The sequence below is a fragment of the Aphelocoma coerulescens genome, chromosome 23 (genome assembly GCF_041296385.1).
Source record: "Aphelocoma coerulescens isolate FSJ_1873_10779 chromosome 23, UR_Acoe_1.0, whole genome shotgun sequence".
Lineage (NCBI taxonomy): Eukaryota > Metazoa > Chordata > Aves > Passeriformes > Corvidae > Aphelocoma > Aphelocoma coerulescens.
This window is the reverse complement of record NC_091036.1, coordinates 2820588-2846812: the sequence shown is the minus strand read 5'-3', so window position 1 is coordinate 2846812 and position 26225 is coordinate 2820588. Positions and strand designations below refer to the sequence as shown.

The following is a 26225-nucleotide window of genomic DNA, read 5'->3' as shown; positions in this document are numbered from 1 at the left end:
AGCTCAGCTGACCAGTATCATGCAGGCAGCACTTTGTGATGCTTCCCCAAAGGACCCTTCTCTGGAACCCATCGAGGGCTCAGGGGCTCCTGGACTGGTAGATGTCTGTGTAACAGGGTTTTCTTCTCAAATTGTTTTCCAAGAACATGTGAGCCCTCACCCTCCATATTACCCCAACCAGCCATGTCTACGTGTTTCACTGTGTGCCAGGAGAAGGGACTAGCTGTGGTTTGGTCCACATCCACTAGTTTCTTCTGACATCCCCAGCTCTTATTCTAGGAGGTCTGAGTCCTTCAGTCTAAATGGGATAATTCTGACCACACTCCTGAGGCATCTTCTGTGCAGTTTGAACTGTCCTGATCTATTCAGCCACTTCTCTCACAAAAGTTATTCCTTAATTTCTGTTATCTTTGCTGCTCCTTTTTGAACTCCTCCCTCCAAGTTTACCTTCAAACAGATGCTGTAGACAGCATCACTATATGGACAAGCCAGGGATTTAAAGAGCATTGCAAACACATGCCTTATATTCTTTTTAAGCACTTTTCTTAGTTTCTAGCCTCTGAGTCAAATTTAGAGCCCTTGCTGTCTGGGCAAAATCAGGATCAGTTTTCTTACACTGATAACATCTCACTTGCAGTAGCTTTCCTAGCCTTGCTGTGTAGTCATCAGGGCTTTAATAAAAAAAGGCAGAGGTCTCCACTATGTTATCTTCAAACAGGCTTCACACCTTCTGTAAGTATTGTACCCTTTGATCTGTTCTTTCATTACATCTTTAACAAGACTTTTTGTTTTCATTTTTCATCAAACACTACTGCATATGACTTTGTCATTTCACTGCCCCTGCACAAGGCAAATCAAACCCTGTGCCAAACCAGGCCATGTCAAAAGTCACTTCTCTTGTGGGTTATACTCTGCGCTACAGAGAAGTCACCTTTCTTGCTTTCAGCCTTTGCAATGTCCCTCTGTGTCCTGAGCCAGCTCTAAATGTTCCTTTAGATTTTAGGCCTGTAACTTCATTCCAAAAGAGCCTTGTGTTATTTGTTGAACCACTTATTTGCCTAATGTGACTTCAATGTTCCCTTAGTAGATGGCACCACATGACACATGAGATGTGTTACATATCATGCATCCTAGCATCAGAGTGACTTCCTTGCACCAGGTGGCTGATGTAATATGCTTTCTGGTGTCCTCATTTAAAAGTAGGATTTCAGCTCTTCTCTTCTGACATCTGTGAGGAAGAATCAGACACTTCAGGGGCTAGTGGGCCTTATCGCTCTCTACAACACAGGCGGGGGTTGGTCTCTTCCACCAGGCAACAACTGACAGAACAAGAGGACACTGTCTCAAGCTACGTCAAGGAAGGCATAGGTTGGATATTAGGAAAAAGTTGTTCACGGAAAGAATAATAAAGTACTGGAATGGTCTGCCCAGGGAGGTGGTAGAGTCACCATCTCTGGATGTGTTTAAAAAAAGACTGGACATGGCACTTGGTGCCATAGTCTAGTTGAGGTGTTAGGACATGGGTTGGACTCGATGATCTTGGAGGTCTCTTCCAACCTCCTTATTCTGTGATTCTGTGAAATGTGAACCATCACAGCTCCTGTAACTTGGGATTCCATTATCCAAGAGCCTCACATGACTGTCTACATTCCATTGGCCATCACAGAGTGCTGCTCCTAAATCAGATAAGTTTTTTAAATCCCAGTGGCTGACTTTGAACTACAACCACATAAATTTATCCTCAGCATTGATCCCTCACACTTGCTCTGCCTAAAGCAGACCTAACAATTTCTGCAGCATAAGCAGCAGGAGATTTCCTCCCTGCGACCATCCATTCATTCCTCAGTGCAGGAAATCATAGCCACTCCTTTATCTCCCAGCACCTGCCAGCTTTTCACCACAGCACTCAGCACAGCAACATGAATACCCCAGGGCGACAGGTAAGTATCTGCCTGGAATAAGCATTAGCAGAGTAAATGCCTTGGAAATAGAAGATAAAAGCCCTCCCACTGCCTACCTGGCATAAAAGGTGAAGAACGGAGTGGCATAAAAGGTGAAGAATGTGTGCGCTGTGCAGGGCATGTGCACTGGTGGCCCAGCACGTGTTAGAGGGCTCTGGAGGGCTGTGTGTGCCATGGCGCTTCCTTGTCTCCTGACTCTGCTTGTATGTCAGCCTGAATCTAAGTGCAAGTTCCAAGTGAGTTTGTCTCCTCTCCCATACGGAAACCTCTTCCTCTGGATGCAGCATAACCCTGTGCTATTTGATGCCTGACTTGTGGACACCTCCCAGACCAGCCCAGGAACTGCTGGAAAGTTTCTACGGTGGCAACTCGGTCATTGTCCTCCCATCACATCCCTGCATGCACCAGAGCTAGCATTTCCCCAGTCCTTGTTGGAACCACCAGGCAGCAGAGCACTCCAGACCCAACCATACCTGACCCACTGGGACACAGACCATGGGGATAAGTCTCTACACCATGTCCCTATCCTGGCAAAAGACAGACTCTTGCTCACAGCAGAAAGCCAGTCTGAAATCCTGAAGCCCATGGCCAGAACAATGACCAAGAACAATCTGGCCTAGCACAAGACTAGCAGAGGTGACAGGAACACCTGAGTTGTCCAAGACAGTGACAGCAAAGGTCTCCTTTGCCCAAGTGCACCTAGCAGTCTCTTCCCAAGGCACACAGCAGCTACAGGACAGGGAATGGTTTCTTCATGTTTCATCTGCAGCTAATTCTGCTAATTCTTGCTTTCTGCATCAATTCCCAGACCTTTTCCATAGTTTGCCAATTTGTCATCTCAGGAGCGGCACGTGGGAGGGCATGGCTCCATGGGATGGGCTTCCTCAGCCTTCCTGTGTAACTCATGCACCCCTTGGCCACTGTGCCAGTTTGCTCCCACTGCAGATACTGCTCAGCCAGAGCCTTCCTTATCTGCTGTTTAACATCAATGACCCAAACCTTCCCATGAGCTCCTCAGAATGCTCCCAAGGGTCTCTGTAAACCTTAGATCAGGTAGATGTGCCAGTACAAAGATGGCTGTAGGAGCCTTGTGGGCAAATGCATTTTATAATTGTTTTCAAAAGTGCCTGTTTGGAAGGTGTCACATTGCAGACCCAGGATGGTGCAAAATCATTCTGCAAAGGAACCATCCTTTGACTCAGCACATATGCATTTGTCCTACTTCTATTCCTGTAGACCTAAAAATCATCAAATTCCTCCTCTCTGATATACAGTACCACCCTCCCCAGGATGCTATACCACAGCATTTGAGCAGAGTATGCCAGGACTACACAGAAAATATTTAAAGATCCTACCCTGCGTCAGGAACTCCCCCAAACTCACGTCTGCTCTGATTTCACTTCACGCCAAATCACCTGGACAGAGCCCTAAGAAGAGGCAAAATATGAACATGAACAATACCTATGTTTTATTTTACAGCTTTTCTGTACAACTGTTTTAAAAAGTAAGAAAAAATTATACTAAAAAGCAAAACTTCAGGGTGTTGTGCCTGCAATGAGCACTGACCGGCTGGTGCTGCCTACAGCTGGCACAGCCCAGCTGACTGCAGCCAGGCTGAGCTCTGTCTCAGCCCCGATACATATTTACCATGAAACTTCAGAAACCAGTAACTGAGAGTAAAAAGCTGCAGCCAAATAGTGGGTTGTTGTGCTGAATTCCACAACCTTTGAGCAGTTGAACAGGTAGGTTAGTGATTGCTACAAGCTGTGAGGACCCAGGGACTCTTGCAAGAAGTGTCGCATATCCTGACAGCCACCAAGAACACAGATGGCCAGTTGTGTCCTGTCCCCTGCCTCTAGGGCAGCAACAAGACAGGGCTCGTGCCTTCCCCAGGATACAGCCTCCAGTCAGTAGTCTAGCTAGTGCAAGGGTGATATTAGGACACTTCCTGCTGGCTCCTCACAGCAGTCACCATGCACAGTGCCGGATGCCTGGTCCTGCAGGCTGCAGAGGTTTTTCTGTATGTGTGTCCTAGGGAGTTTGCAAAGTCATTCCCCTCACTAGGAGCAATCATTGAAGATTTCTAACCAGCCAAAATTGGTGGATTTCTTTAGCCTCACTGTCTTGGGCAAATGGTATTTGTTACAGTTGGACAACATCTATGACATGTGATGGCTGCAACAGTCCTGCACAGTTCGTACAGGGATAACGAACATGGGACTCAGGCTGTGAGTCCAGCCTACTCCATTCCTCTCCTCTGCACAGAAATGTTTAGTGGGAATGCCTGGTAAAGCAGCAACAACCCCAGCTGCTGCCAACTGAGCCAGTTCTCAGGAATGGTACCACCAGGATATGTCTATGTTCCACACAAACCTCCCAAAGCAGGAGTGTGGCTTCCTCCAAGCCTGTAACCAAAAGGCCTAGGGCAGCACAGGGGTGGAGCTCTTCTGCCCTGGAGAGCAAGGAGAGCAGTAGCAGGGGTCCTGTGCTCATATGCCAGCGAGATGCCAAGGCCATGCTTCAATGAAACAGTATGTCTGAGGGGACACACAGACCCTGCGTATACTTCTTGTCCTATCCAGAAATTTCCGAATGTGCCAAGAAGTCAGATCCCAGGTGAAAAACCTCCCCACTTGGTTCTCTTCAGCAGCTCTCAGCCTGGCTGGAGAACAGAGTCATGTCCTGCCTCCAGCCAAGCAGTGGAGCTGTGTGTTCAGGTCACAGCATATCCATTGCACATATGTCCCTGGAAAGAGCATCCTCACTGCTCACATTATCGCATCAGCAATTACCTCCTGCCAGGACCCTGCTGCTCAGGACTGCACTCCAGAACCATTTCTGCAGTCCCAAGCCCTCCCACAGCCACAGCTGTGCAAAGGGATACACCTCCACCAGGAAAGGGAAAGAGAGTCCTCCAAAAGCCTGCAGGTGGGAACAGCTGTCCCCAGCCTAGCCTCTGAGGAAAACTTGTCCTTGGGGAAGAGGTCTGGCAGGGTCACCACTGGCTGCATTTGGACCAGCAACTGCAGGGATACCCCTGCTTCAGAGGTGACAGTTGGGTCCAGCGTTCATCTTGTAGGAACACAGTATGTCCCATGTTTTTAGAAATACAAGGACAGCTAGACCATCCAGTCCACTGAGTCACAGAATACTTACTACAGCACGGTTGAAAGGGAAGCACACTGGGAGAGGCAGTCCTTGCCTGCAGGGCCTGGCTTGGGCAGTTCTCCAGGCACAGCCACCAGCTGAGCTTTGCCTGGAACAGGAGCCTCCCTGGGTTTAACACATGCGTATCAGATCTACATCTGAATATATTTATCTCTTTCTGGGCAGATCCCACAGCAGCCCCTCTGCCTGCTGCAGCCGGAAGCCATACTTTCTGCCCACCAGGAAAACAATTATTTTTGCTAATAAGCAACAGAGAAAAACCAGAGCACTAGCCCCAGCAGGGATTTACTCTGGGGCTGAAGTGGGTCTCTCCAGGACTGCTCTCAAGGGAGCCCAGCTGTGAGCCCTGGATGAGGGGCTGGGAAGCAGCCCCGCTGCATCCCAACCTCCCACAGCACCAGGTACTGGTACACAGGGTGCATGAAATCATTCCCACATTGTCCACAAGGAAGATGAGGGCAATTTCATACTTAAATCATGAATCCCCAAGTTTTTTAATGCACTCAAGGGGCCTCAGGATCTCTAATCTGAGACACCTGCTGCCCCACAGGAGGTGGCTCCAGCTTGCACAGGGGTGCAAGGAGCCAGGAAACCCCAGACTGGAGGTTCCCAAAGCAAAAGGCAGGCAGAGCTACAGGGTCCCAGCCAAGGCAGCCGGGACACAGAAATAAACAGATTTCACAGAATTTCAGTGTGAAGACCTCCCTTGAAGGCTCTGAAAGTTTAGATGTAGGAGGGAGCTCAGTGGTAGAACTCAGATGTGGGAGGTAATGACAGCAGCCATGGCAGACAGATAAGGAGACAAATCATCACAGCAGGCAATACTCAGGTGGAAGAGCTGTCACATGGGTGTGGGTGGTGTCACAGAGGGGATGATGGGAGTTCACTGAAGTTCAGGACCAGGTGTGCTCTGGTTTCTTACCTGGACTGGCAGACTGTCATGCACATGCACACATGCACGTGCAGTTATTTTACTGCCAGCTTTTGGATGTTACTAATGATCAGCTTCCAGTTAATCATGGAGGTTACTCCAACAGCAAACTTTGTACATGAGGAGAGTGGAGCTGTCTGTTGTGGAGTTAACTTAGAATCATGGAATATCTTGAGTTGGAAGGGACCCACAAGAACCATCAAGTCCAGCTCCTGGCTCTGCATAGGACAGCACCAAAGCTTGAAGCTTGATCCCCAACCTGAAGCTATTTAGGAATTACAGGAAGGATGATATAGGACTGGCTCCAAGCAGGCCCACAGGACAGATAGGTACTTCATGCTGCGGTTGGGCTACACGTACTTCCACAATGCTATCAGCTATTCGACTCAATGCAGAAAGAAATGGCTTATATCCAGTTTAGCTTCTTTCTGATGCATAAAGAAAGATTAAAAGATTATTCCTTAATAACCCAAATATCTTTCCTTCCCTTGAGGCCCACTGCCCAGCACTACGTGTACCAAGATGCCAAAGAAACCACAACACAGGTCCTATCCCTCTCCATTGTTCCCTTTGTCTCTCAGGAGGCATCATGCAAGGTCAACCATATGTAGCTGCAGTCTCCAAAAGCACAAAGCAGGAGACAACTAAAAATGCGAGTTGATGGTTCTGTGTCCTACCTGGACCTGAACTGCTACCTGAAGATATGTGGGCACCTGGAGATCTCCTGCCCCTGCTCTTGGCTCTTTGCAGTGGCTGCACAGGGGGAACAAACATCATCCTGAGGAAGTGCAATGGTGAGAGCCTGCAATCCCTGGGGGCATGTGTGGGGGGCCCTGCAGAGCCAACTCCCACCCAACGTTTCACCTGCAGCCCCCATCCCTCCCCATTAGCCCAAAGGCAGGATGGGACCAGTCTGCATCCTACAGCTGGGTCCAGCAGTGTGACACAGCTCTGGAAGCAGAGCACAACACTCCCTTGGCTTGGCTGCTCTGGTGGGAACACTTTTAACTCCCACTTTAATTAATTAACACACATAATGAGGCTTTTTCAATCTCTCTTTCATAATTCAAAGCTCATTCCCTGCAATCTTTCATCAGTCCCAGCAATATAACTTATCAAGGCAGTGCCTTCCTGGGCACAGAAAGCCCTCCACTGCACCTGAGCAGGGCCCAGTAACACCCAGCTCCAGCACCTCTTTTCCAGGTAAGGGGAAGCCATGCAGGAAGGGTGCAGGCTGTGTGCCAGGACAAGGCAAGCCCTGGAAAGCAGATGTGGTCCCAGTTCCCACCCTGCATCACAGCATGGGCCCTAGGATGCCATGTCCTTGTTTTTGCTGCCTTATGCATTTGTCCTAAGAATGCACAACATACTCCAAATCTCCAAAAGCCTTCCTCATCCAGGAGAGCCCTGGAGCTCCTGTACCACATACAATCACAGAATGGTTTGGGTTGGAAGGGACCTTAAAGATCATCTCATTCCACCCCCTGCCATGGGCAGAGACACCTTCAACTATCCCAGGCTGCTCCAAGCCCCATCCAGCCTGGTCTTGAACACTTCCAGGGATGGGGCAGCCACAGCTTCTCTGGGCAGCCTGTGCCAGGGCCTCCCCACCATCCCATCTAACCCTGCCCTCTGGCAGTGGGAAACCATTCCCCCTTGTCCTGTCCCTCCAGACCCTTGTCTAAAGTCCATCTCATCTCTCTTGGAGCCCCATTAGGCACTGGAAGGGGCTCTCCCTGGAGCCTTCTCTTCTCCAGGCTGAACAGCCCCAGCTCTTCCAGCCTGTTTCCATAGCACAGGTGCTCCAGCCCTCAGAGCATCTCTGTGGCCTCCTCTGCATTCCCTCTTCACACTAGCTCCTTGCCCAATCCAGCCCCTCTCTGGGCACAGCCCACTCACAGTATTTCTGGAAACACAGTCCATGAGGGACAGGTAGAGGGGACTGTAGTAGCTACAGCTAAAACCAGAGGTGTGTTCTGGGGTGGGTCATGATCAAAGAAATTTTAATTATTTTTCTTGTTTTGCAAGACTCTGTAGGAAATCAGTTTCATCATAAAGCAAAAAGCAACTGCATAGGGAGAAAATACATGAAAAAGCATCAGAAATCATTAGTGGAAACAGTGAAGTCTAAGGCAGAAACCAAGCATAAAATTTTTGGAGCAGTGGGAGCGATCACAGGGCCCATGTTTAAACCAGATCACAACTGACAGTTCATTACATTATCAACACAAAAGTAATCCTTGTCAGCTGCTGTCCTTTAGTTTAATGTTTTTACATCAGTTGCAGGTGGTTCAGGTTTCTCCAAGCCATCCATGCCACGAAACTTTGCACTCACTCTCCTGGTATGCCCCCAGGTCACAATGGGACAAGAAGCTAAGTTTCAGCGATCTTGGCTAGAGCGTGCTTTCCAAGCACATCTTCCACAGCCACCCAAAAATCAACGGCACCAACATAACCAACTCCCAGTAACCCAGGCTGCCAGCAGCATTGGCTCCTGCAGAGTCTGACCAGCCGAGTTAAGAGCAGCAAATCAGGGGAAAGGATTAGTAACAAATTTATACTGCAGAGTTGTCCAATTCCATTCCAAAGCCCCTCTTGGATGAAGGGCAGGCCCAGGAATGCAAAAATCCCCAAAATTATCACCAAGGCTGCTGTAGTTGTCCGGAAACATTTGTTTCTGGAGCTGCAGGTCAGAGTTTCCCAGCACTGCCCTGTCTCTGTGCTGTCCCCATTCCCAATGCTGCAGCCCAGGCTGCATCTGCCACCTCAGCTGACGGCACTGACATTTGCACACTATTTTCCAGTTCTGTCTACTGTCAAGTTTTTCTGATTTCCTTATAAAGATAAAATTCAAATATTGCCTTCGGTTTTTTTGTCAGTTTATCTTTACAAACAGAATAATGGGTCAATGAGTGGTTTGGTAAGGGACAGGTTAGCCTGCATTTCTTTAAGTACATCTCTAATGCACTTGCCCTCATCCAAGGGCATTTCAGGTAGCCAAAATATAAAAAAAAATCTGATTTTTTATTTGAACTCCAGCAGGTGGCAATAAAATCCCTGTAAAGCACTGCTTTTTAATTTTTAAATGCAAGAGCTGCATGCCATGAAGAATTTTGGCTATGACTGACCAAGTTAAATTGTTGGGGGCAAAAAAAAAGGTAAACATAAAAAAAAAGAGAACATTAAAAAAAAGAGAGAACATAACTCTGTTCTAGCTCTCTTGGAGCCCCTTTAGGCACAGGAAGGGGCTCTGAGTCTCCTCCAAGCCCTCTCCCCAGAGCTGGGGGGCTCCAACCTTCAGAGCATCTCAGAGCTGGACTCTGTCCAGCAGCTCCTTGTCCTCCTTGTGCTGGAGACCTCACAGATGGGGATGCAGCACTGCAGGTAGGGTCTCACACGATACAACTTACACACGAGATTAATTTCCAAATCACACGTGCCTTTAGAAAAAGCAGGAATTCACACAATCAAACACAAACATAAAGCAAGTTTATTCCTGTTCTGGTGGACTCGCGGGGCTGGGGATGGCTCCTCATCTGTAGCCAACAATTCCTTCAGGCCAGTTCCTAGTTGAAAAGTGTCTCCCCTCTCCCCATGAAAGTGACTTGCTTGGTTATTTACAGGATAAAGCATTTTCCGTAATAGGAGATGTTCACTGAATTTTGATTGACCGCAACATCAACACCATCCTGTTCCCAGGGAGCAAGCTGCCTGCCATCAGGCCATACCAGAGAGGAGCAGGGAGCTGTGCTCAGGGACTGCACACACAGCACTGACGCCGCAATGTGCCAAAATGAGACATTTGAGAAGATTTTTTTTGTTTGAGGAGGGTTAGAGATGGATCAAACTTCAAAACTTTTGGATTTTAAGTTGACAAACATGTTTAGTTTTGGGTATTTTTTTAAGTTGCCATACATATTTGTTATAGGATTAACTCTAGTCCTGTTTTCTTGACCAAGTCTCCAAAATAATCTCATGCCAGCTTCTTAATTTTCACTTCTGTAGTAACTGTTGTTAGGAAATGTACATTCCTGCTATTCAGCAGATTAGTACAATACTGCATGTAAAAAGGATAAAGCATGGGAAAAAAGAGTGTCTTTCTGAGGGATTCTGGTAATGTCTGCCCAGCTGAACTGAAAAACAAACTGAACTCCAGGACATGACAGAACACTGCTATAGAAGAAAGGGATTTTGAAGTTAATACATGCACACACACAAATTTTCACCTCTTGAAAACAGATCTGCACAGGCACACAGGCTACCTTCCCTCCTCCCTGGAAAGAAACAAACGGAAGCATATTGAAAACACAGGGAAGTGCATTAAAGATCATTGGGTGCATTCTGCTCTCTTCTCAGTCCTCCTTTGAAACAAAAATTAGCAAGCCAGCATGAAGCCAAACTCTTAGGTGTTCATGTAAGTGCAAGGTAGTTCACATTCATATGGCTGAAGTTTTCCCACAGGACTTGGCACTTCACAGGAACAAAAGCCCAAGATCCCAACTTCCCATTTGTTTCACCATCATTTCCCAAACAAATTCAGAATTATTTTTTCTTAATGAGAAATTTCTTTGATTTTGCTTACAATGGTTTTCTGTCTGATCTTAAGCATCAGGATACTCCAAGAAAATATTCAAAACAGAGAAACTACTAGCAAAGGTCTTGTGTGGACGTAGCAGCTTCAAATAAGGTTTTTATTCAAGGGAAGCAGCTACAAGTTTCTCTTCTCTCTGCATGATCCAAAGAATACATGAGAAGGATGTACCTAACACATGGGAACACTTGGACCCTTGGAAATCAGCCACAAAGCAAAGACTTCAAAAGATGTTTATTAGGAAAATTGGACATTACAAGAGGACCAAACAGATTGTACAAGGCACGTGCAGTTTCTTGTACAATGCAGAGAACAAGAGAAGTCTGCAAATACAGGTAACACACCCACCTGGAACTGCTACCATGGGCATGTCAATGCTCAGGTCCCTTGCCATGAAAGGCAGGGCTGGGGTTCTTCAGGCAGCCAGCCAATCCCTGGGATGTTTCACATTTCCTGCAGAAGTACAGATTGTACACAGAGCTTTAATGACAGTTAAAACAAAATTCATATTCAGGAATTCGTACATCCAAGCTGGGGCATTAATACACTGTATCTCATAAAATTTTCTTTTTTTGTTTTAATTCAAGGTCATCCAGATTTCATGTTCTTACAATGCATTTTTCCCCACACATAATAAAACCTTGCTGTCTACACATGATTCAGCCTAGCAAAGCATATCTGAGACTGTTTGCTTTGTTACCTAAGGAAGAGATCCAGATTTAATTACCTGTCAAAACAAGGTAATTCATATGTATTCACAGGCAAGTCCTTTATAACCCACATCAGAGAATCGAGATATATATTAGCTAATTTTATTAGGCTTTAGAAAAAACATATCCTAAACTTGACCAAACCCAGGAACTCGTATCTTTAAAGCAAAGCTAAGAACAACCAGCAATCCCCCATCAGAGAGTGGAGAGCACAACTCACAGAGCTCAACAGAGAAAAATGAGCACGACCAGCTCAATAGTTTCTAGCAACAAGTGTGACACTAATGCTAATTCTCAATCAGGAAAATGAACAGGAAAAATATCTCGCTCAACAGATTGGTGAATTTGCATCTGCATCTGTATATTAAAGGACAAATAAATACTTCAAGAATGGTTAAAAATCTAATTATTAAATTAGTCTCTTCTCCTCCCCATATAATGTATAATAAATGCCCTGTTTCTTGCCATTTTGTAATAGTTTTAGCAGCTGTCTGATCAATCTGACAAACGCCCATAAACCCAACATCTGTCCATAAACTTTAAGGATTGTAGCAGAAAAAAATCCAAAACAGATTAACTGTCCAGAGCTTGGCTGTCAACCCCTTTGCCCCCAACCCCAAGCTCTAAACTTACCTTCTCTGTTGCAACACAGCTGTTGGATATGCTATAAATAAAGACAAATATTTCAATCAACACTGAAATTAATAAATGGAGAAAACCACAGCTAAGACACACAGCACCTAAGCCTTCCGCAGACAAGTCAGACCACCGGGACCAGATAGAGTACCTGCCACCAGAGTGCACACTTCAAGTCCATGCTTTAGTGCCCATCACAGTGTCTATCCTTCATCATCTAAAAACAGACCAGAAATAATGGCATTTCAAAGAGGAGACAGTTATTAAAACAAAGAGCATAGATCCTGCAATCCTACCCCATGGAAAAGACGGAGCTGGCATTTAGAAGATACAACAGCAGCAAACATGAATAAAATAGAATTCACAATCTCAGAAAAGGCTCTTCATTAACATGGTGAATTATCTGAGACTGCTAGGTAGTAGTATTACTATGCAAATAGTTAATCAACTCTCACACACTCTTGTTTACAGAACTGCAGTGAGCATGAGCAGGTGTTACACCATCCTCCTGCCTCTCTATAAAGCCAAAGGTAAGTGAAACAAAGTCACCTATTTCACATGCCACCAAATGTCCCAAATTACTGAGGCAGACTTAGAAAAAATCCTTTTTTTTTTTTTTTTTCAAAATAAGCTACAACTCCTTGCACCTGTACAATTATCTATAAGCTAAAACTTAGGACTCAATCTGGAAACAAGAATGCAGGTGATGTTTACCTGAGCTACTTCTTCAGGTCACTAAAAGAAATGTGACATACTGCCAGAGCTGATTTCAGCTATTTTGACACTTCAGTTTTTGAATACCAGTTTGGAGGTTTGGTCCGTGGTAAGTAATGTATATCCATGTTTCTTGAGTTTAGCAGTAAGGCTTTCTTCTTTTTAACTCTGTTCCTTCTGCAATTTTTTAGATGCTTCTCTTAAGCATGCATAATAAAAAGAAAACCCAGCTATTCTGGAACAGATCATGATCTTTTCCAAACTGCCTATTAAGGAGAGAGAAACTGTTCAAAGAGGGATCAGCCTGAACATCCTGCAGATGAAATAAAATGCAACAGTCACTTCACTAACATCTGCTCAGGCAATTCATAACGTTGTGCAGCAGTTACAACAATGTGTAACATTAACTGGCGTTTACTTACTCTTTTTTCAAGACAAGGCAAGGATTTGAAGTCCTAAATTACTCTGACCTACTCACATGAATGATGAATAAACAGGCTGCAAGATTTCATGTTGCTTATGCAAGTGATGATACCTGTCAAGGTGTCACCAGCAAGGTGCTATCACAGGAGGCAGTGCACTACCATGCTCCCCAAGAGCACTTTCTAAGACCAACAGCCAAAAGCCATGAATACAAAACAGCCACCAATTCCATAGAAACTAGAGATTTTAAGATTCAAGAACTGTGATCACAATGTCCTGTTTCTCTAAAAAATGAATGAACCCTGAAGAGATTAAGAGGCATTAGCTAAGCCAGGCTGATGATCCAGCACACTCCAGAGACCAGAGATCAAAGAACCCAGACAAAAATCACTAGCCTCAAACAAATGCAACCAACAAATAACACTGTTGCAAGAAACAGTGAAGGTTGATGGGGTCCTGCCATCATTGTGCCAATATAAAGCTCTAAAGCTCACTCAAACCAAGCTGACTTCTGGACCTAAAACTCTTGTCACAAGACATGCAATTTGTATCAGAAAGGGCTCAGACAACAGAGCAAAGCCCCAAAGCCAAAAAAGGCTTGATCTTGTCCTTCCTGCTCTGGAAGATGGAAACTCTTCCAACTCAGCAGCGCTAAGAAGGCAGTACTACAGAGATGGGAACACCTCAACAGAATGGGAAGGTTTTTAGACTCAATGAAGCAGAATCACCTCTATCAGCAGCACCTCAAACATCACCTACTACTTCCACACCTCAGACATTACCCTAAATTCTGAGTGATGTCAGGAGGTCCTATTCATGGACAAACCCCACCAAAATGAACAAAAGGACTGAAAATATTTTACGTATTGTAAACATAAGCTGGGTAGGAAGCTGGAAGACCAAGTCTTGAAGAGCCATCATGAAAAGGGGAAAAGGTCCGAGCCCAAAGGGGAAAGGGTCACACACAAAGTGGAAACACAAAGAGCCAAGCACAGACCTCTGCAACAAAACATGTAACAGCTGAAAAGCTGCAGGCAAAGCTACACTTTTTGTCTGGATTTTGGCAAGACCAGGAACTTCCCTGACAGAAACTAGAAAGGATGCAGGTGTATGGGGCCTGACACCTTTGTGACCAAAGAGAGAGAGGCTATAGGCACAGGTCAAACACAAGGAAAGCAAGGGCTGAACAAGGAAAAGGTGTACCAATGCCTTACCTCTCTCCAGCTCCCAAGGGCTGCCCTCCTTCAGCCAGATCATGCAGCTCTGTGCTGCTCTTCGTCAGCTATCAATGAACAAAACACCAGAACTATTTGGTTCAATTCTTCTCCCAACCCAAATCACATGTGAAAAAAGCAGGCACTGAGCCCCATTTCTGAGAACACAACTGATTTTCATCCTACTCTGCCTCTTTTGTTGTGTCAGTCTCACAAATATTCTACCTGAGTCTTGCAAAGCAGCAGGTACCTGAGAAGGCACTGAGTCAGGTGACACCCAGAAAGGTGTTTTCAGACAAATATAGTGAGCAGTTACACAAACACTTCTCTATCTCACCTCTACTAAAAGCTCATTAAAACCCAGCTTCCAAATCACTTCAATTTAAAATATAGAAAACCAGGAAAATGTGAACTACTAGTTTCTTTTTTTTTTTTTTTGCTTCATAAATGTCTGCAAGGAGAATCAGTTCTAAACCGTGAGGTAAGTATGAGCCAAGCCTTCTGACCATGCTGACTATTGGTGCATGATGAACCATAAGAGATTGAGAGGGACAAAGCCTAAGTCCAGGAAACGTAGAAAACACCTAGAAAAGGAAAAATATTAAAAAATGTAACAATAAATATTGAAAAGAAACTAAGGAGTCATATAATCTTCTGTTCAACTTCTCTACTTGTCAGTTATTTCTTCTTTTTTTTTTTTCCATTTTTCCCCCAGTGTAAGGTCACAAAGAGGCACCGAGAAGCCATCTAGTTGTATGCCCAAATTCCTTCAGTCCAGATTCAGCTGAAATTTGTGTGCAACACTGTAAGAAGCAATTATAAATACTTCAAAACCAAGTTTTGCCTGAGCAGTTTCAATTCAAAAACCACTGGGCTAAAAATAAACCTGATTCAAGTAGTGGAGCATAGCTTGATTATTCCAGGTACTATTCTAACAAGTTTAAGAGTATGGTACCCAGCCCAAGAATCCAGGATGTAATTGTATCCCTTTCCACCTGTTTCCTGCTCTGCCAGACATCAGCCAGCAGCTGCATCAGTCAGGAGGCGAAGAGCAGCATTGCCCTGCAGGCTACAACCCACAGCACTGCCACAGGCGAAGGGTCACTTACAGGGAAATAGGAATTTTGCTAGTTTTTAGTAAATTTAAAAGCATATCCAGGCTCCAACTGACTTGATACTGTGACACAGCTTTAGTATGCTAGTGTGTGTGTGTAGAGTCTGTAATACCAGATGGCATAAATGAAGTCCTGAAATCCTTTCAGGAAAGCCAACAATCAAACTTCTCCACATGTACAAGGAGAGGTAACTTACCAACTCAATTCATACAGTATCATGAATGTTCTTCGGGGATTATGAGAGATGATGAGATGAGATGAGATGAGATGAGATGAGATGAGATGAGATGAGATGAGATGAGATGAGATGAGATGAGATGAGATTGGAAGCTAAAACATTATTAGTAGATAAAGGGGTCCAGGCACTTGTGTACTGAGGATATAAAAATGAGTTTTAACTTTTTCAGAGCCTGATTTCTGACTGCTGTTAATAACTATAGTTTCTAAAATACCTTATTTAGATAACTAATAGAGAAAAAAAAAGTGCACATTTACACAGCCCCAGGCTTTGCTTCTCCTTTCATTCTGCCATCAGCCATCTTCTTACAGGCAGCCTGTAAGACACCTGCACTGGCTGAACTGTTTTAATGACAGGACTGAACCATGAGTGTAACAACATGGAATGAACATCTAATCACACTTATATCTCAATTTTCATCAAGCAATCCTATCTCTGTAAGTAACTGCAATCATTCTCAGGCTCTTGGTATTCAACTCTGATTGTGGGTTTTTTTCTCACCAAAGATTTTGTGGTCTCAGTTAGGAACAGAGAAGAATTTTTTGCTAACACAAGCAGAGGCTCTGTGCATCAAAAAGGAGTCTGTATTTGCTTGAGATTCACCTAGCTTTGCAAATCCCACACTTCCTCCTGGAGGTCTTCTTACATATTTATACACTGCAGGTTCTCAGGGCCCAGAGGATTAATCAATTCAGGCATCATTACCTAATTTTCATCTACCAACACAGTACCTGACAACAGAGAATCAATGTGAATTATGTACCCCATTTTTCTGTTACATCAAGAGCAAAGTTCACAATCTCTATGGCCAGATCCAGCTCAGTATCTGAAAAACATGTATTTATGAATAGAAAAAAAAGTTACACCAAACATCCCTGTGGTCTGTCCTGCATTAATTAACTCATTACTAGAGGCTTTGTAAGAAATACATAATGGTTAAAAAGATGTAAAACACTCAACTTCTTTGCATTTCAAGCTTTTAGGAGCTCAAACTGAAACAGCCACAGAAGACAGCACAGATATGATTTAGTGTTAGTACTTCCTACTCCTCTCCTGGTTACCCAGACTACAAGCAAGTTGCTACTTTGGATCTGGATTTCATGCTAGGAAAAAGCTGTTCCATTGCTGCCATGCTTTTCACCATACACTTGTAAAGCATTTTTATCCTGTATCCTTCCTCCAAAGGGTGCACTCCTTGTGCAGCTAATCAAGCTGAGAGGAAGAAATGAAAATGGGAAGATACAGCCCACTGCAAGCATTCTCTTAACAAAAAAAAGGGTTATGTTACTTTCTTAAAAAACAACCAGCAACTTTACCAGCTTTCTTCTCCCTACCTAAATACTACTGCTACTTTGTACTGAGTCATTGTATTTGGAAAAATTTAAGATATAGCAACACAGAAGACTGAGACCACATCACCAGACTACATCGGATTTCTTTTAATGCAACTTTGATATTACTGCAAGTTGTCCTTTAACTGACTATGCAAAATTCCTCTGGAAACTTTTACTTCAATTCAGGGTTTTAGACTTCATATACATTTTTGCTTCAAAAATGTAAGATGACTTTACTTGCCTGATATGCACAGCTCAGAAATGGAGTCTACTGGTCTGTGATGGGCACACTTTCAGGAAAGCAAGATGACCCACTCCAGGAGCACAGCCCAAATGTGTTCTTCAGAGATATTACAGGGAGATTGAAGTCAAACAGCAAGCTTCTCCAGCATGCTGCCTGCTAGACAACTCCATAGCACACTTAGACAGAACAGTCCTTCAACAAGATCCTGTAATGCACAAGGAGTGCTACGTCTTTCCAGTCTTTGGGTGGAATTCCCCAGCTCACCCACACAGATCTGTGTCACTTGCTTTATTCCCTGTCTACAGCTAGTAGAAGCAGCCACTGTCTGCATCTCACATGCATCACTCATTTCTCCTAGCCTTGTATATGGACATTATCACCAGATTACTTTAACTGAAAGGAAAACCTACAAATAACTTGCCAGCAGTTGTCCTCAGCTGGCGAATGGTCCATCACTACCCACCTACATCTTAATCTGGACACCTGAAATCATTTCACATATTTCACTGTCTTGGCCTTCCTGCTCACTTCCTGGAAACTTCTTTATGGTTCCTTTAATGTAGCTACTCATTCTGGCACAGAATAGCTGCCAGCCTAGTATGGAAACATGGCCACACATAATACCAAGGAGATGTAACCAACACTCTCCCAGTAAAATCAGACTAGTAGAAGTGTTTCTCATTTGGAAAGTCATGTGGTAAATGATGGGATCCACCATACTTAACCCTTTTGTATGATTTATTCTCCTACAGCCATCTACCTCAAGCACACAAAAAGCAGTATCCTGGCCCTTCCCTAGCTTTCATTCCCAATCCTAAACAAAACCTGCACTGTGGCCAAACCAGAAACCAGAGTGTTAGTGTGAGAAATTAATGAACTCAGCTTTGACTTCAAGGACCTGTGTGCACTCAAACATAAAATATTTGTTTCAGCCAGCTCAAACAAATTACAGACCTCTGAGACAAACTCCACTCTTCACTACTAAGAGACCTTCAGAAGGGAGAATAAAGTCCATTAGTGAAGATGACTGACTATACTGGTCTAATGTACAACTGTTTTCCTAAATGTCTGATGTCCTCTCTTTTTCCAAAGATCAGCCATTCTGTAGAAGTATTGAGTAGAAAACTTTCTGAGCTAATTCACTTCCACTTTTTGCTCACATAAAAACAACACTGAAAATAGCCTATCTCAGCAGGAAATGCTCAGATCATATCTGCAGACACATGCTTTCAGTCGCACTTGACAGTTCAAACAAGGTAAGTCTACAAAAAAATTAAGCAATTTTCTTCAGAATGCCAAAAAACTCTACCCTGCAGAAATAATCTTCATGGAAAGTCAGGTTATCACACCTGAATCCCAAGAACTCAAATATATGGCTATTGTATAATTAGAGAACAGAAAACACAGAATTAATATAAGATGTACAAATGAGTGAAAATTACTGAAGTTAAAGAAATAAACATTCCAAGTGTTGCCTCTGAGAAGAAGGATGATTATTCCCACTGCAAAATTGGACACTAAGCCCTTATGCTAGACTCTAGACTTTCTGCTATAACAGAAGAGCACTGCTTTTCATGTATTCCTTAAATGCAAATTTCCGTTATTACTTATTCCTCAGTCAAAGAAGGGGTGGAGCTAATCACAGTAATTAAGAGCTGAACAACATTAGTTTTCTTCAATATGTATAAACAGAAACACTCTGCCCATCCCACACTGCACACATCTTATACCAGAAAAATCGCACAGAGCTACTCAAATACTTGCACATTTGTATCTCATTTCAGCAACTTCTACTGATACAGCTACACATTTGATGTTCTTTAGCTGCTTCTATTTTAAACCTCAGCCTAGCTGCTAAAAGGATTTTTCAAGCTATTTCCAGTGAAGGAAAAAAGACAACCTACATTGGTGGATGATACCTCCCTGTCCAGCCACACAGCCTCCCACAGTGGGGAAGGTGCAGCCTTCACTGCACAGACCCCACTTTGGGCCAGTGAAATAGATTTAATTTGTGACCTTTAGATTTTACATGCTACACTGCAAAACCTTCTGAATCGACTCCTAAGGCATGTAGATGAAAAACATCTATTTGACATGAGAGAAAAGGCTAAAACTTTACAACCAAGAGTCAGTCAAGCAAAAAATGAGAGGGAAAAAAGCACATTTATTTTCTATTAACTGCCATGAAAGAAACATAGAGAAGATTTAATGTTTACCAGAACATTAAAGAAAATATATGTTCTAATGCTTCACAGACATGAGGAATGATGAATGGTTTTTGCATAAAATGATTTTATGAGCGAATTAGCTCCTAAGCATATGCCTACATTTCTGTGCAACATCATCATCTAGAAATGCTGACAAAATTAGTAACTCAAGTTCTCATACTTCATGTAGATAAGAAATAATATCAAAGAAATCTGAAGAAACCTGCAGTATTTTTATGTGTACATACCACATCAAAAAATCATTTGAAAAACAGCAAGGTCCACTCAAAAAAATCTCAAACCTTGCAACAGGGCTTTGCACTTGCACCAGCAGCTTGTTGGCTCAACACATCCAAGACACTGCAGGGAACAATTTTCTCCTCTTTCTCTCTACATAAGGAGACAAGTACGGGTGTACATCCAACCCACACAATGGGAGAGGAAAGGAAGAGTAGAAGCGAGAAGCTACAACACTACCATTAAGGGTTTAAGCGTCCTCATTTCTCAGGAACCTTAAATTCAATGTCTCTACTAGTATTCATTGGTTTGTACAATATCAGAGTAGCAAGAACTGCTTCCAGAGAGCAGCCTCATTGTAACAAGGGGAACAGCACTGATGGTCAAGTATCGCTTTGAATCTGAACAAGAAGCAGCTGAGAAATCCTGCTGGCAAATTCAGCAGGAGACACTGCTACAAGACTTGCTCTTCAATATGAAATTTAATTTTGCCTCTGACCTATGTGTTTAGCTCAGCAGTGCTCTATCAAAAAGCCTAAAGACTGCTTATTAGATGTAATGCAATGTATTAGCATCCTGCAAAGGTACAGCAATTTGGAAAATCAAAGCTACAGAAATCCAAAATAACATGTATGGCATAAAGACTGACCAGGTATTCGTTAATAGGGTTTTTGTAGTGAACCCCTAAATAATAGCTGAAAGAAAATGAGTGGGGCAGAAAAACAAATTTGACAGAAATGGTTATGATTAAGAGTAATTTTTAAAGTTGTGTCCACCAAAAATTTTTAATTGAATCCAGAACTGTTTGCAAACAGGAGAATAAAGGTGGCTGCTCAACTTTCTGGAGTAAGCACAATAGGGTAAGCATGACTATCCTTATTTATGAGCTTACTCCTCAGCTATCTGGCTATTAAAGGACCTTTTTATGATGTACACTCCTCCAGTTTTTGACCCTGTTGAACATGACTTGCAGTCCTCAGGAATGTTAGTGTGCTAATATTCTCCTGGCTTAATTTTTACCGCTGTACAAGATCTCTGGATTCCCAGCAGAATTCTGTGAACACGTCACCACAGTCCTTTTAACTCTGACCTTCCTGACACTGCATCAAGGGTACTTCCAAGGTGGGCAGAGACCACACACTGCAGCACGAACAGATTTATAGAATAACTGGAAAGTGGCCATACCAGCAAAAACAGAAAGCAAAAAGAATTGACAGTTCTTTTCCTCTTCCTGGAGCGGCACACAGCAAACTTTTGTAAGAGGCCCCAGACCTGATGTTGGACTAGAGCCATCCCTGCCAATAACTCATGTTTACTGAAAAATGATCCAGCTGTTCCTAAACTGCTGCATTAGTGGGGTGTTTCTCGAACCTGACCAGGTACCACCTACCTACAAGGACACTACTGCAACTCCTCTACCCTTCCCAGGGAGAAAAGGAAAAGTCTACAGGGTGCTGTGGGTACAGCCATGCCGGCTTTCCTTGTTTGCAATTTAGGGTTTTTTGTAAGGGCTGGTTGTTTTGTCTTTGGTTTTTTTTAACAACTGCAAGCACTAAATGTTAATTTAACTAACTGGAAAAACAATCCATGACTGTTTCAGGTCTAAGGCCATCAAGTATCACTTAAGAGATCTGACCCAACTTCCCAAGTTGCTTCAACTGAGACAAGGAACCTCCAGCTAGTAAACTGCTACATTTTCAAACGGGAAAAGCCCTGAAAAAGGGTTAGACTACATGGTGGTTTTAAGCCCAGCTGGAGATTGAACACCACAGAGCCACTCACTCATTAAACCCCCTTCACATCCCACTCCACCCTAGTGGAATAGGGAGGAGAATCAAAGTAAAACTTATATGTTGTAATAAGAACAGCATAAGAATTGAAATGAAAATAAAATAAAATAATTATGGTAAATAACAATAATGATAATAAAAAGGAAAAAAAAAAAAAGCAAGTGATGCACAATGCAATTGCTCAGCACCCACTGACCAATGCCAGATGCCCCTTCCAGAACCCAGATTGGCCCTCCCTGGTAACTCCCCCCAATTTATACATTGGGCATGACATTCTATGGTGTGGAACCCCTTTGGTCAGTTTGGGTCACCTGTCCCAGCTATGCTCCCTCCCATTTTGTTTGGTTTTTGCGTACCTCCATACTGGCAGAACATGAGACAAGGAAATAAAAAAAAAGTCCTTGACTTAGGATGAATTTGGTTCTTACTGAAGAAACCAAAACATTAGTAGGTTATCAACACCCTTCTCATTCTGAATCCAAAATACAGCGCTGTAACAGCTAATGAGAAGAAATTAACTCCACCAGAAACTAGGACAGACTAGAAACAGACTTCTGTAAATTATCAGGCACTGGTAAAATTGAGGGCCTGATTCTTCCCAACAGTATGGTCTCTTCTCTCTCCAACCACACCGAAGTCCTTCAAGAACTGTTTTTTTAAGTTGCAAGAATTTAGGTTTACCCAGTCCTCTTTCTGAAGGCACTAAAACTCCCAGTAGTCAGTTCTGGGTACTGGAAAAAGACTAGTGCATAAAAACTGCAAATTACCAAACTGGCTTATATTCCCTTCAGTTTTTTATGGAGGTTCTTAAAATAAAGCTTATTAGGAGAAGAAAATGCCTTTTTTGCCCAACCATATAAATTTTTTAAAACAAAGTATTTTCAAGATGCCATTGTTACTGTTCTGCCAACAAACTTAAGCAATTGCTTATGCAGTGTTTTAAGGAAATAATTTCTATACACAAGAATGAAATTATTTAAATGGTTCTAAAAACACAAGGATAAATCTGCTTCTTGCCTGTCTGGAGATTCTGCCATTTAGTTTGTCTGTACACCCCAGCATGCCAAGTCCCTACTCTGTTTCAAAAGTACTCCCGATAGAAGCTCAGCAGCTTTTCAGAAGCTGACAGACAAGAACTCATCCTCTATCATGCAGGTAGAATGTAACTTACGGCAGAGAACAGGCCAATGTATCTGTGTGCAATGTACTTGGTGCACAGCTTTCATCTTCTCAATACACCATTCACAACAAAGCAACAGATAAGTTATGAGTATATACAGCAGGATAAAAACTAGTTTCAAAAACTAGATTCAAAACCAATTAGGACTACTTTAGTTCACTGGAATTCACCACAGATGGGATGTCAGAACACACACAGCCCTTTAAAGACATTGGAGCTGAAGTGTCTATGCAGTATCACCTAGCTGTAGCTAAAAGCTCTCTTACTTTGTCAAAAGACTTCATGTATTTTCAAAGGAAAAACTAATATTGTTGAGGCATCATGTGCAAAAGTTCACCTGTATGTTTATCTATAGATTAGTATACTACAAAGATGTTAAAGCCTCTCCTGTACAAATGATCCACTAACATGAAGCACTTGCACCAGACAACTTAGCTGAGATTTGGAAGATGTGTGTGCAGCTGGCTGGAAGGCTTAGCTTGGCTCAGAGGCATCTCACCACACTGTTCTTATTTGACGCACAGTATCTAGAACCAGCCTAAAGTCACCAACAGGAATAGTCTGTTCTGCATTTAACTATGTCATTTTATTTAAGAGAAGAAATCCTTCACACTGTAAAAGAGAAATCTGCCTTAAGTGCCTCCCAGCAGCAGTTTCCAGGACACTTGCCACTTGAGCTAGATCACAGCACGGTTCTGCAACAGAGACTGGTGAGAAGGGCATGGTGAGCACAAGCTCTCCAAGATCAAGTTTACCAGAAGAAAAGGCAACAAGGAGAAGTTTTTTTTCTAATTAGATGCAGGATCCCTCACAGCTGCTGCTGCTGGGCTGCAGGTTTGGGCTTCCTCAGCTATATATGGTTTTCTAACTCTTTCTAATATGTGCAGGAGGAAAAAATAAGAAGAACATATTTGCTAGTACTCCTCCACCTGGAAACAATCTGATTGCACAGTAATGACCAGCAAAACCAAAGAAAACAAGGAACATGGGGAAGCCCTAAGAATGGCTACTACTGCTAGGTGTTCAAGGGGAAAATCAAGTGATAAATAAAAATATTAACTAATAGGCTTGACCTGCTGTCTTACAGGAAGAATCATTTATGCTCCAGGTTTCACTGGGTAAATAGAGGCGCCAGTGGCTGATAACTGAACAGCAACTCCAACCTATTTTGTGGAGCTGCTCATCAACAGCTGATAAGGTTGTCTTCAGTTCCCTCTAACCTCTTCCTGCTGTCTGAAGCGGAACGCTCCATACTCAGTGTCTGACCTCAGCCAGATTCTCTGTGAGAATCGTATCAGCTGAGATGGTTTGGATGTTGAGATCAGTACCATTTTAACAAAACTGCATATTAAATTCTTGCAGATAAGTTGCACACTGCCTCCAGTATTTGCATTTTACAGAAGTCACTCAGTAAAGATTTGCATGAAAATAAAGCTCATTGCAATGGTTCTTCCAAGCCACTACAACCTCATGTATGCATGATATTGAGTGCAGGAAGAATTCCTCGCCTGTGATCTCAGTATTGCTACTGCCAACACTGGACAGAATAAGAAGAAGGAAAGGGCTCACCCAGAACAATGGGGAGAAAATTGTAACTGCAATTGGTTTTGAATGGAAATGCACAAAGATGAGCTCAACATTTCTGGTCTTGCTAAAACATACTTTAACTTAAAACAAAGTGTTCTTATCCTTTTTGCAGTTCGCTCTATAGGTATAAGCAGCAAAAAGTCATACTAAATCTCTGTCCCACTGTTTCGATATACTGAACTTTAAAATCTGATTACTTAAAAGTAGGGTTCACCACGGCACCTTAGAACGTGCTTCAAAGAATTCTTTTGGAAAGCAGTCTGTATCCACAAACTGCACAGAAACTATTAGAAACATCAAATTGCTGCCTGCACAACATGTATTCAGTCTCCTAGGTACACTCATTACAATACCATCTTCCATTATGCGCTTGAACTATTTTCAATCACAGGCCTTTTAGCCCATGCAGCATTTCACTTCCCTTTTTCTGCAGCAGTTAAAGCAGCACAGCAGGGAACTTCAGAACAGAAAGAAGCATCCATTGCTAAGACAGCTCAATGTTCTCCAGAATTAAATTCCTTACCTATCATGAAATTAATGCTTACACCACATCCCTTCTGAAATTCCAGCTGGGTATGCACCTTCTGCACACCAAATCTGAAATGTCTGGAGGTATGTCATAAAGAATAATGTCATGTGAACAGGTACTGATGCAATGGATGCTCATTCCTTGAAATTAAAATGGAAATACAACCACCTCTCACAGGCTGCTGCGAAGATTTAAAAATAGAGAGAGAAAAAACTGTGTATCCTACAGTTACACAAGCTCTGCAGGAAGTTCAACAGGAAAATCCAATGAGAAGAGTGTATGCTCACTGATGCTAAGGAAGGAAGAAAGTGAAGCTTGTGTCTGAAGCAAGGAGGGCAGAACTGGAATTTGGTCTGCTTTTCATTCTTTTCCTCTTTTTTTTTTGCATTTAATGCAATTTGGCAGCTTACGATCACATAAATATATGTTGACATTGTGTTTCAAACTCATAAACTTCACTGATAAGAGACTGATGTTTTATGAAAGGAGCATGTCCCATTCCAGCTATTTCCAGCTACCTCCAAACTCTACATGTGCAAAAGCCAATCTATTCAGTGTTTTTTTCTCCTGTAAGGACCTTGCCATCTGCTTCCTTTCCCAGAGACAGGCCACCTGAGCATATGCAACACATCCTACCGCACTTACTATCAGTAGCTCTATGGGACATGCAGATTGGAGAATCCAGAATTAAGAGATTCTCTTTTTTCTGTTTACGATCTTTCAAGTGAACAACACTGATGACTTTGTGTGATCGTAACTGTTCTCAACTCACAGTATACTGAGTAAAGTTTGTCTGGAATTAAACAAATACTTCATTTCTAAAAATCCTTACGAAATACCTGTACTCACCAGGCACATTTCTTCTGCAGTTGATGTCAGAACTGGCATGCTATTCAGTCCCACGGTAAACAATGACTGCACCTGGAATGCTCCTCTAGCCTAGTAAGCTTTTCCAACTTCTCTGCTCCTTTCCAAGTACTGCATGAATGTACAATCAGGAAAAGACAAGTCTGCTGGCTGAGGAAAGGTGCAAGATGAGCAAGTGCCATGAAGGATTCAACATGTCTGACTATTTAGGTTTTATTTGCAAACCCGTTCTTCAGCTTTTGCTGTTTGTTTGTCTAGAATCAACATATGCCCTCCACAAAAAGAGAGGATTATTAAAATCCAGGGGGATTTTATAATAGGATCAACTACAACTGTCCCTTGGTACAAAAGCAATTCTCTCTTAATTAGTGCCTTCTAAGCATTATCATGCTCAATACATAAACAATTCAAACTCATTATATGCCAGTTTCATTATTTCCAAGGCAAAATTTTATTATTTTCCAGAGATCTACTTGGACACATTTCTTAACAGCATTCTTAAGCTTTGAAGAAGTGTGCTGCAAATTCTTTGCTTTTCCACAGCTGGGG

At 43.0% G+C, this 26225-nt stretch overlaps 1 long non-coding RNA gene across 1 annotated transcript; it reads right to left on the bottom strand.

Annotated features, from left to right (window-relative positions):
- Positions 1–10868: 10868 nt before the first annotated feature.
- On the bottom strand, positions 10869–23534 carry LOC138121892 (uncharacterized). The gene is made up of 2 exons (XR_011156290.1): positions 14349–23534; positions 10869–12214 (listed from the first exon to the last, which is right to left on the bottom strand). It is a non-coding gene; the product is annotated as an uncharacterized lncRNA (long non-coding RNA).
- Positions 23535–26225: the final 2691 nt, after the last annotated feature.